Raw genomic sequence first — 11714 nt, 5'->3', positions numbered from 1 at the left:
ATCTGCATACATCTATTTAATTTTTCTTATCTTATAACTGATGTATTATTATTTAAGACTTGCAAATGCAAAGGTGTAATAACATGCTGCTGTATTTGCTTTAATGTAAGTAGAAATTTAATTTGTGTGGGTTTTGGACTATTGGGGAGAACAAAACTAGTTCTTTTATGGAAAAGATTTTGGGCAAATCCCATCCTGTTAATTTAAAGATCAATAAATAATTCATTTTATTGGAAAGGGTTGCATCTCATATAGTACTAAACAATAGGAGACCATAGACTAGACATTTTTCTTCTTCTTTTTTTTTTTTTTTAAACAGCATTACACTCCCAACTTGTGTTCCTCTGCTTCTGGGCCTTTCAGAGCACCAGCTGACTGAGTCCCTACTCAATGCTTTACACACTGGCAACGATGCTCAGGTGGGAGCAGCTGCAAAGTGTCTTCCTCTGCTCATAACATACACTTAAAATCACCCATACATACACTCACAGCTTCTTCTCCCCCCAAAACAGACGCTTGAGATTCACCTCAGCTTTGTGGTGCTGTTGTGGCTCTCTCACGGAAAGAAGGGACCGAAAAAAAAAATCAGACTTAATGAATAATCCCATTAGCACATGAAAGGTAACATCTGGTTTGTTCCAAAAGCAGTCATTCTTTCATAGGAGAGCAATTTGTTTTCTGGATGAATGAGTAACCCTCCCAGCGAGTGAGGCCGTGGGAGGTGAGCGCACACTTCACCACTCGTTTGGAAACCCCCACACTCTCCCTCACACCTTCCCACCCTCACGCTGTCTGACATATTTTGCATGGTTTGCTGAGGCAGGTGTCACGTAAAAGAAAAAAAGAAAAAAGTTGCAGAACATTTCTTCTTGCCAGCTCTTCCTGTTATGTGTGCAGCACCTTTTGCCTTTGTTCTACCTTCCTTTCCATCTTACATCATACCTCTCTACCTTTGGTGTGTTAGAGTGGTGGCGTGCATACACTGCTTTCTTGTATGCTTTTATATGGCACATCAGTTCATCTTCCTCATCCTCCTCCTCTTTGGAGAAATACTGCTTAACATGTGATATTAGTACTCTTAATAATGAAGATATGTTTTGAAGTATTAGGCCATCGCTCCTGCACCTTCTTGCCTACTTCACATAGAGGCGACATGAAGGCTTCCATTCTTCACTCGCAAGCGTTATAGGAAGTTGAGAAATAAGTCATTTTCTCTTCTTTCATCCAAATTACGTCAATGCAGCTTTGTTTGCAGGTATGCACTTTAGGTGTCACATCACGACAATGGTAAAACACAAAAGGAAAAAGTCAATATTCTCTCCGGTTTCTATTATTTTTCGCCACAGACGATCTCTTTTCTTCTTGCTCTATATCTTTTTCCTCTATCTTTATCTCCTCATCTGGTTCCCTCAGTTCTCTCTCTCTCCTCAGTGTCTGCTGAAAGTGAAGGAGAGCAGAGGGGAGATTGTATCAGAGTGATGATGTGCAAGAGGGTTGGAGGGGAGACGGGGAGTGATGGCAGGGGTTTTGTGGGGGTGAGGGGGAGTGACATGTGTTCTGTGTGGCGACTGAAGGACAGTTGAGATGAGATGCATCTATGCATCCGTCTTTCTGTCTCCTGCACATTCACATGTATGCAATCAAGCACACACACACACACACACACACACACACACACACACACACACACACTTTCTGCATTCGTGCACATACACATAGTCTCTGTGAAGATGGCGAGTTTACCCAATCCATTAATCTAGATTAGTCTTTAGTTAAGGTCCTTCATCTGATGCCCAGCTCTCATTACATATTCCTCTCTGCTGCAAGGGATCTGCCTTCAAGAAGACACTGTTGCCACCACATATGGGACCAGAGCATTCATGGAAACAATTATTTTGGTTCACATATCAGTCTGTTTTATGTAACGCTCACTCAGCTGCAAAACTGAGAGGAAATGCAGCATCATGCAAGCCCTCGTACGCAAGGACTGTTTCAGCTATATATGCCAAACCAGTCAGATTAAGTGTGCATCAAAATCCTCTCAAACCCAGGAACTTGACCCGCCACATCTAATTAATGTCAGCTAGCAACGGCAAACACTTCTCCCTACCCGCACATGTTTAATGAAGATTTTAAACATTTTCGTCTTTAAACTTTCCAGAAACAGAACTGTCACATCCTGCACATCACTGCCTGAAGTGTTCCTCATGCCAGCTAAGGGAGCCTCACACAATCTAAGATTCAACTCAATTCATTTGCAACACAATTTTGATATCTGACCTTCCGATTCAAAGGGAACATCTTCATTTAAAACATTCCCTGTGGCTGATCCCAGGTTCAGTCCCACAGAGTGAGTGGATTTCCCCCCCAGCAGAGGTTATATGAGCAGAATGTCCCTCTTGCAGTTGCAGACTGAGAGGTGAAATAGAGGAGAGGATGAGAGCAGAGAGGAGCGACTCACCTCAGACTGTGAATTACTGATGTTAAGGATGCAATAGCCACGATCCCAGCCTGTGCCCATTCATGCCCGTTTCCTTAACGGATTAGAGGCGAGCTGGAAGAGGTGGCTATGCCATAGTAGAAGTTAAGAGGACAGACAAGTGGCGGCACACAGGCAGAGCAGCAGCAGCAGTAGTTGGAGTAGTTGTTGCACATTGGCGTCCTCTGATCCAGTGGTGTGACGTTCCTTTAAGCCCCAGTAACAGTCAACACTCCCCCTCTCTTTCCCTCCTCTACGCCCGCTCTCCTCTGCTCCCCTTTCTCCACACGGTGTCTGCAAGAGACTCTCACTCACTCACTCAAACATGCATACACATAAACTCACACACACACACACACACACCCAGTCACTCACACACACACATACTGTGGCTGAACTCCGGGCAGCTCAGCGACAGAGCCCACGCAGGCAGAATATCCCCATCATGCAGCTGCGGTTCTCCTCTCTGGCTTTCTCCTCTTTCCTGCCTGTGTGTGCCTGAGTGTGTGTAGAGAGGGTGAGACAGAGAGAGAGTGAGAGAAAAGAGAGAGAGATTAAGCGACAGGGAGGGAGGGAACGTAGGAGAGAGAGAGAGAGAGAAAGAGAGCAGAGGGAGGAGGGAACGTTGCAGTGGAAAAAGTACATTTCTAGTTTGGGCTACATCGGGCAGACTCATGCATCATCTCTTTATCTCACCATCAGTTAAAGCACTTTTGCCGGTGACCTCACATCCAAGGAGACAACATGCACATGAAAACTTCTTCAGGAGCAGAAGAATTAAAAATAAATTTTTCCTGCAGTGCTAGAACATTTTTGTCCAAAAAAAACCAGCAGTTGACCTTTTGCACCTGTTTTTCTTCTGTGTGTCTAAATTTCCCCACATTATGGTCATCATTTATTATCGTTCTTGTGAGTTTTATTACACACCCATTCACCTTCTGTCATCGCAATTTCCCTGAGTCCTCACAGCTCTTTTCTTTGTGAAGGAGGACGATTCCATCTGCTCGTCCTCCCTCTGAAGAGCTTGTTTGCCTGATCTCCTCTCAGTTTCTATCCATCTGTCAGGATCTAGTTAGCATTTAACAGTTTGTGCAGGAACAGACCTGATTCTCGTCAGGGAATGTGCATTTTCCTCCAAGTCCTAATTGTAGTGGTGTACCTTTTGTATTGTTTAACAAACAAACAAAAAGGAGGATGTACCCGGGAAACTCCTAGTTCTGCTTGAAGCCTCAGGTGACATGGTAATGAGCCACAGGTTCTCCAGATATTAGCTGCCACTACTGTGTGTGTGTGTGGTCAGAATATGAGAATATTTTCACCCAGCTAACTCAGTGAATAAACTGATGAAGGACACACAGCCCACTCATAACACATGCAGTTAATCTGGCCACAGCAGTCATGGTTCACAACCCTCATTCACAATATATAAAAAGAAACCTACTTCTTTTATTGAGGATTCATGTACACCAGAAAAGAGAGTAGGTGTTTAAATTACATTTAGGGTATACCTTAAATTCAAGCTTTGGATTCAAGTCGGAGCAGAAAAACTTTGATGAAACAAAATCACAGATAAAAATCTGTTTATAATTGGTTTTGTGTGTGTTGTTTTCCCCCTTTTGTGTCATTACTTATTTGATTTCCACTTTTTAAACCTTGGACTATTATGTCATTATATTTGGCAATTTCCAGATGGAAAATAAATGTTTACAATCCTATGTTTCAGCAAGGTCACCTGGTGGTGTAGTGGCTAGCACTGTTGCCTTAGAGCAAAGAGACCCAGGTTTGCGAGTCTTTCCGTGTGGGGTTTGCACGTTCTCCCCATGGATTTCCTCCCACAGTCTAAAAACATGCAGAGGTTAATTAATCTAAATTGACGGTAGGTGTGAATATGAGAGTGAATGGCTGTATGTTGACATTTATATGTGCAAACTATAGATATCACCTTATACTGCCTCATATTCAGCGCATTGTTTGGTGGGAATTCTTAATGTGTTTGACCTTTGTCCAAGTCTTTTATAGGTGAACAAAAGATGCCATGAAGGCTTGCAAGTTAATAAAATTATAGTGATAAGTTTTATTTTTATAGTATAGTGCTAAACCGAGCTGCAAGGTACTTTTACAGTCAGATAATGTAGTACATACTGTTGAGATAAAACCACAGAAATGAAGAGAATAAAAACACAACGCAAAGACCTGAGGGAGTAATAGAATGGTGATAAAAGGGGGAACAGTTAGAAGGTTCTACATGTAGTGGCAAGGCCTGTGATGCAGGTAGGAGGAGGCCATGAAAGGCTCTTAAGAGTAAATACAAAAGTTCAATATTAAGGTAAAAGATGGCCAGTGTAGTGTAGTGTAGTGTAACAAAGATGGGAATGACGTGGTGTTGCTTCCCAGTTTTGAAGAAGCAGAAGTCAGATAATGGCCTTTTGACTGAGCCCTGAATAGAGGGAATTACAATTATCTAGACACTGGTAAAAACCTGGAGTGTGACTGTCTCATTGTTTGAAACCAAAAAAACAAAAATTTAAATTCTTGAAATTCTGGACAGAAAACATGACTGAAATAATTATCTTTCTTAGTGAAATAATAATAATAATAATAATAATAATAAAAAACGATGTTTATGTAGCATTTTTACAAACACATGTTGTGCAGAGAAGCAGTGTCCACAACCACAGATCATTAATGACACATTCTACAAAATGTCCTTACTGTTCTATTAAATAAAAGGAAAAATATGACATACAACATCATCATGTGTGTATTTCGCAACTTGCAATTCATCCAATTTGCTGAAAGCCTGACACACAGAGAACTGAAACAGACAATGTAGTATTATTATTTTGTATTATTATCATTATTATTACCATTATATATGTTTATGTTTAATATTAATACAAAGAATGTTTCCCCCCCAGCACATGGTTGTCATGAAAGAAAAGAAAATGCAGAGGAAATATTTTAAAAGATGAGATGAGGGCCCACAAATGTTCCGTGTGTCAAGTTCTAGGTTTTGACTCATTTACCCTTTACTGCATGACATTGCCCAATACTCCTTTCCCATCCACTCTTCTCTAACACTCTAACCAAACATGTTTTTGGGAGAGTGGAATTGAAGGAGAAGTTATCTCGGATCCCGTACGTGTCAGTAATCTTAACATACAGGTCAAAACCAAAGCCAGAGGAATACCTGACAGCTCCACGATTGCTAAATTCACTATTCACTTGCTGCAGACAGCAGGACAGGAGATCCAGCTGTGGAAGTAAATGCCAAAGGGTTTTCAAACAAGGGAATAGGAGACTTGAATGAATTATAGCTGACACTGAGATTCACCTGTTTATCGTACTCTGTCGCTTCATCTGACTTTTGTGCAGTGTGACTTGAAATACCCCAGCTCCCTGACTGACTGACTGACTGACTACTCACAACACAATTTTGTGAAACTGGCTTCTTGTTTTAGTGTGACAGTCATAAATCTGAAGCACCGCTTTCTTAGTGCTCTGCCAAGCAGGGACCTTTTGTCGCGTGAGAAAGCTGAGAAACGTTTGCTCGTGTTTGACCTTGCAACATCTCAGTGCGGCAAATGTTTCAGATTTTTTGCCCGGGGGTTAATGGTCGTCATTTATAGGATAAATCACCTCTGGGGGGTGTTTTCTTTTGTATGTGGCGTTGGACTAAGCCATTTTCTTTTATTGGAATCTGCTCAGCGATCTGCTTGTGTAAGCAAACTGTTTCTCAGATGGATAAACCAGTGGCAGTGACTAAGTCACTGTAGGGACTCTCCTCTCGCATTGATTTCATTACCTTGAAGCCAAGTCCTCAGGGGAATCCTGTTTGAAGTCCTTGTCCCCTTCATGTCCATATATACACAGCACTCTGGTCAAAGAAAGACCCAGTTTGATTATGTAAATGCTGCTAGGCCTGTTAAGATTGCAAATAGATTTATGAATTATGTAGTTAGCCGTTTGAGTTACTGCGCCCTGAGTGGCGGATTGCTCAATGACACAAGGCTTCCCCTCATTGTCATGCTGCTCATTGTCAGCCTCATGTCAGAGCCACAATCGTTGTAGAATGCATTAGAATGTTGTGTTGTTCCTCCCACTTGCTTATGGTCTCTGGACGTGTTTACGACTTTTGCAAAGTACTGTACCCACACTTCATTTTGAGCAGAAACGAGGAAAATAGTTAAATTTTCTGCCTCTGGCCGAGCAATCACCAAGATCTAACTCAGAAGTGTGGATTGCCTCAAAGCACAAACTGTTAAAGCTACTTCTGACCTTTTGGAACAATAATCAGTATTGCTTCAATTCAGGAACAACATATGATTGACCTACACAATCCTCTTACTACAGTTCCTCCATACCATTTGACACTTTGACTGGCCGGGAGTCAGGAACATCTGTTCTCTTTCCTGTGAATGATGTAGCTTTGGCTTTTCGCTTAATGTAGTTTCCTATATGAATGGAATTGTCTGTTTATAGACATCTAAAGCTTTGATGTGTGGGAGTTTACATTTTTTTTGTCTGAAGTGAAGGGAGAGAATCAACTGGCCTCCAACAAGTCCTCCTCTTATTTCTGTTGGCTGACCCGCCTGCTTGTCACCTTGTTGGCCAGAAGATTGAGCCAAGTGGACTTGCTTTTGTGTCCAGCAGCAGCAGCAGCAGCAGCAGCAGCCGCCGCCAAGTGTCAGCCGTGCCTTTACTTAACGGGACAGTGTGTTATTGTGCTCTGCTGCTGCTGGTGTGTGTGTGTGTGTGTGTGTGTGTGTGTGTGTGTGTGTGTAGGAAAAAGTGGAAGATTGACAGCTGCATTTTTCCTTCTGATCAGCCCGAAGACAATGCAGTGTAAGGTCATTCTTATTGTTGGTCTTAAATGTGTTGTTATTTTCATTAATAGTCGTGTGTTATAATATTCATTTAATAAGTAGACACATTATCCTTCAGAAAACTGGTAAATTATGATAAAGAAATTGTTTCGTAACTGAGTTTGACAAAGTAACAACGGAGCAAGTGCACTTTTTGTATTTTTCAACAAATACAACGTCACACGAGAGGAGCTTAATGAACAGCTAGTTTATGGTTTTTCTATCTTTGTTTTTGTTTATCTATAAATGCCATCAGTGATGCCATTTCAGCGTCCTCAGAAAATAATCACCAATATCTCAACCTCATCTCCAGCCCAGTGCTTCACACTTTTTTCAGTGAGGTGGCAAATTCAGGAGAATACAAACTGGAATCCTGTCGTCTGCCTCTTCTTCTTCTTGCCAACAAATCTTACAGTGGAATTTTCATGAGATCCCCACCCTTTTTTTTCAGCAATGCTCATCACTTCTGTGTATTTAGATAAAGTATCTTTCACAGTTCAGATTAAATGGTATGGCGGCAGTTAAGATTTTCTTTGTGCTTATGCAATTTGTGTTGCAATGAGCCAGTAAATTCATATTGCGTCAAGTCTGAAGCTAACACAAAGAGACAGGCGGTCATCTTGGTCCCTGTTGGGTCATTGTGCTCAGTTCTCTCTCCTCCAGAGATGGGATGACTCTCAGTCTACACCTCTCCAGAGACTTGCATGGCATTTTCCGACAGTCTTAATTATACCTTAAAATGCTCTGTTTATGAGGCAACCCCTCACAACTAGAGCAAACATCAATTTTTACTTCTCTGCTGTCAGGAGCCAAAGTGAGATGAATTATCAAAGAGATGCAGGCTACAGAGTGGTGAATGATGGATCTGGTCCTTCCCTCTAATCACTACTTTCTCATTTCCACAAAGATTCTACCTCATTTGCCCTCGAGTATGGGGCCAATATCGAGGCAGGGTTTCAGAAACCTTCAGCCTCTGGACACTGATGATAACAAATGATGAAGTTTTCATTTCATGTTTTATCTTGAAAGATTGTTTCAGTCGAGAAACTCGTGACATTATTTACAGCACAACAAGTGGCTATCAAATGATGGAGTATGTTGGGGATGGGTATTGTTTTGTCAATACCAATACTGTTACCTGTACTGCTTATTGACGCAGATACTTATTGGTGCACTTAGGGCTGCTCTGGGCTTTCCACATCCACTTGTCTGCAGAGGTCCACCAGGTATGTGTTGGCATAAATTTTGTCATCCAGCAATTCTGAGGTGATCCATGCAGACTCTGTGTAGTCGACCGTGAGCACACCTGTGTTTGACTGTATGTGCCAGCTGCACATGCTCCCTCTCGTACAGTACTTTCCAGTCAAGTTGGTGGCAAGTTGGTTTTTTGGTCAAATGAGACAACAAAGAAGACAGTAACCATGGAAACTTGCTTGAGGTTGTATGAGGAAGTCCACTGGTATCTACACAAGTACCGCCTCTGAAATTAAGTAAGCATGCGTGAAATTGTCTTTGCAGCAAGAAGACATGGGATTCTGCATAGAGTTTGCATGTTCTTCCTATGTGTGGGGTTTCTCGGTTTCTTCCCAGAGTGAGACTGGATGGTTGTTAGTCTCTATATGTGGCCCTGCGATGGACTGGCAAACTGTCCAGTATTTACCTCGTCTATCGCCCTATGTCAGCTGAGATTGGCGAGCCTGGAGGATAAAGTGGTGCTCAGCGGCTTTCAGCAGATACGGACAATGGTAACTCATTGTAATTTTCTATAATTTCCTGAACATATAACTGTGGTGGAGAGCTGTAAAGAAGAACGAGTGGATTCCACTGTATTGAAGGACTTTAAATGTTTTGCAGTAACCTCTGTGATAGCCCCCTCTGGGATTATTTAGCACATAAATTAAATGTGACAAAGTGAAGTTCTTAAATGTGTCAGAAGTAGTCTTTTCATCATCATAAGTGTTAACTTTAGTCGAGCAGAAGCAGAAACCTACGCTTTGTTAAGGCAGTCAAACATGCTGGGCTGTTTTGAGTGTTTCGTTGATTGACTCAATTACATTATTTTGCAAGTTGCAGCATTGTACGTCCACATGATCTTTGGTACTTTGGTACTGACCAATGAGGAGCCAGTACAAAGTATTATTTTAGGTTTCAGTCTTGTTAACTTCTGTTATGGTGTCATCATTTAGCAGGCTTGTCTTCACTAATGAAGAAACTTCTATATTAGTGTTTTAAATTTTAGTGAAATCTCCCCTCCACTTGGAAAACATACACATAATAACAACAGATAATAGGCCCTGTGTTAATGATTTTCTTGACCTCTTTTTCTTGTGTCTTCTATTTATTTGTTCGTGTTGTTTTTCAGTCCTGAATTGCTGCTCAGGCAGCTGATGGAGTATTTTCTGGCTCTTGCTCTTCTGCCACTTCTTCTCTCTGTCATGGTAACATTAATGGGTTCTTCCCAGTAAAAAGAATTTGGAGTGATGAGCTAAAAGTATAACTGGACACCTCAGAGAAGCATACTTGAATTTTATAACCATCTGCAGTCATGCCCGAGAGCACAATTTCTCTCGTTTTGCCTTAATAGTTGTCAATGTGGTATAAGCTCCTGTTCCATATTTGGATCTTAATTGTTCCTTTAAAAATAAAAGTCTGTTTCTTTCACTCTCAGGATTTGTCAGCCGATCCTTTTGCCGGCGGATTTGTTTGGAAACTGAGAAAGATGAATTCATGGGTGACACATTACTGGAATAAAATCAACAGTTACACTGGTGTGTGTATTCTTGATTCAATGGTGGGAGAACGCAAAGGGCCTATGCTACTGTATCCAGCGCTGGATCCTTAGCAAGTCTTTACAGTATTTAAAGTGTGCTCTGAAGGCACTTTAGCAGGAATTATTTGCAGGTGAGGAGATTGAGAGAAGTGAATGAGTGTGGTATTTACTCCAGCTGTTCCAGACTCTCAAGGCTTTGTAGTGAGTGAATGTGCTGAATTTACCAAGGTCTTGTTAAATCTATGTCCTGCTTTGAAACCCTTTCTCCTTATATATATGGATATATAGTCACTTAGTTACACAACACAACAAAGTCACCTCTCTCCTGAGTGTCTGGAATATTCAGGTGAGTGGTGGCACCTGCTCTGACCGTTTCAGATTGAATTTATGAATGAACCCATGCAGTTCAGCCGGATAATGGTTGTTTCTACTCAACCATCTGTGTTTGATTCATTAAGCTAACCCCATGTGTGGGCTCCAAGCGCCCAGTGCAAGAACAGATGTCTCTACATGATGGCCTTTCACTCGATTAATTCGACTCATGACTCGTGTTTCTACCTTATCATGTAAAAGACGTGTTGCATCGAATGCCTTGTGCACAGGCTCCTTTTAATCTTTATAACTTTAGAAATTATAAAGAGATAAATGTATTTTCCCAATATCTCCTCGACTGAGAGCAAAATCCTTTTTTAAAAATAAATAAATAAATAAATAAATAAAAAACACACTTGTTGATACTTCTGTCTTCGATAATTTAGCCTCAGGCACCATTTAATACCAGGTTTTTGGGACCCGTCCCTTATAAGGAGAATATGAAGTTACAAGAGATGTATTAGTATTTGAGAACCATCTTTTTATGCACTTCATTAACTTTTCACACTCTTAATACACACACTAGTTTCTAATCGGGCCCTGTCTGAAATTGTTCTCCATCGTTAATGCTGAAGAATCGAGGCTAACTAAGGCTTACATGCCCTGACAGATGAAAGAGCCCTAGCCCTCTGTGCTTTAGAAAAAAAAAAAAGCATTTCCATATTAATATAACATGAGTCATAGTCATTCTGTTTTTTGTGAAGCATAACATGGGGGCAAGTTGAAGCAGTCATGAGCTCCACCAAGCATGACAGAAAGTGAGGAAAACATGAATCATAGAGGTTACCGCTGATGGGATATATTTGGATAAATAAATCTAATAATAATTAATAACAAAAGTTTGTTTAATAATACCACAGCTGTAACTACGATCTCGTAAAAAATGCAGTTGGAAACTAAAGTCACATGAGGTAAGACTGTGTGTGTTTTGAGCATCGTTTCTGCTCTGCTGTGTTTTGGCGGGTCAGTCCTAATTGCAGCTCAAGGAGAGGCTCTCCAGCGAAATGGAACGCCTTGTGAGGATTAAATACCATGAGGCAGCTGATTCTATTCATTGCAAAGGGGCTGTGCTAACAGAGTGCTCACTTTACCAGATACAAGTCCCCAACCTGGGCTTTGTTCAGGTGATTAGTCACAGATGATTCGAGTTGGCGATATTGTAATCAAATCTCTGTGAACTAAGCTCAGAGCCGTCCTGCGTTACAGACGGTATTTTTGCAGCTATGTT

General features: G+C 41.2%; 2 protein-coding genes across 4 annotated transcripts in view; one reads left to right on the top strand and one right to left on the bottom strand.

Annotated features, from left to right (window-relative positions):
• The window catches only part of LOC122759647 (inhibitory synaptic factor 2A), a 37648-nt gene extending 34672 nt beyond the window's left edge, over positions 1 to 2976 (bottom strand). Inside the window, exon 1 of one of the 2 annotated variants that reach the window (XM_044014606.1) lies at positions 2462 to 2976. The gene's annotated coding sequence lies outside the window, so the exon portion shown is untranslated. Of the gene's footprint in view, positions 1 to 527; positions 549 to 2461 lie in introns of those variants that run through there. The other variant, XM_044014607.1, reaches the window with a different exon arrangement.
• The window catches only part of dock1 (dedicator of cytokinesis 1), a 176694-nt gene that overhangs the window by 107840 nt on the left and 57140 nt on the right, over positions 1 to 11714 (top strand). The window lies entirely within an intron of this gene.

The sequence above is a fragment of the Solea senegalensis genome, linkage group LG18 (assembly GCF_019176455.1).
Source record: "Solea senegalensis isolate Sse05_10M linkage group LG18, IFAPA_SoseM_1, whole genome shotgun sequence".
Taxonomy (NCBI): domain Eukaryota; kingdom Metazoa; phylum Chordata; class Actinopteri; order Pleuronectiformes; family Soleidae; genus Solea; species Solea senegalensis.
The sequence above is the reverse complement of the archived record's forward strand: the minus strand, read 5'-3'. Positions and strand labels throughout refer to the sequence as shown.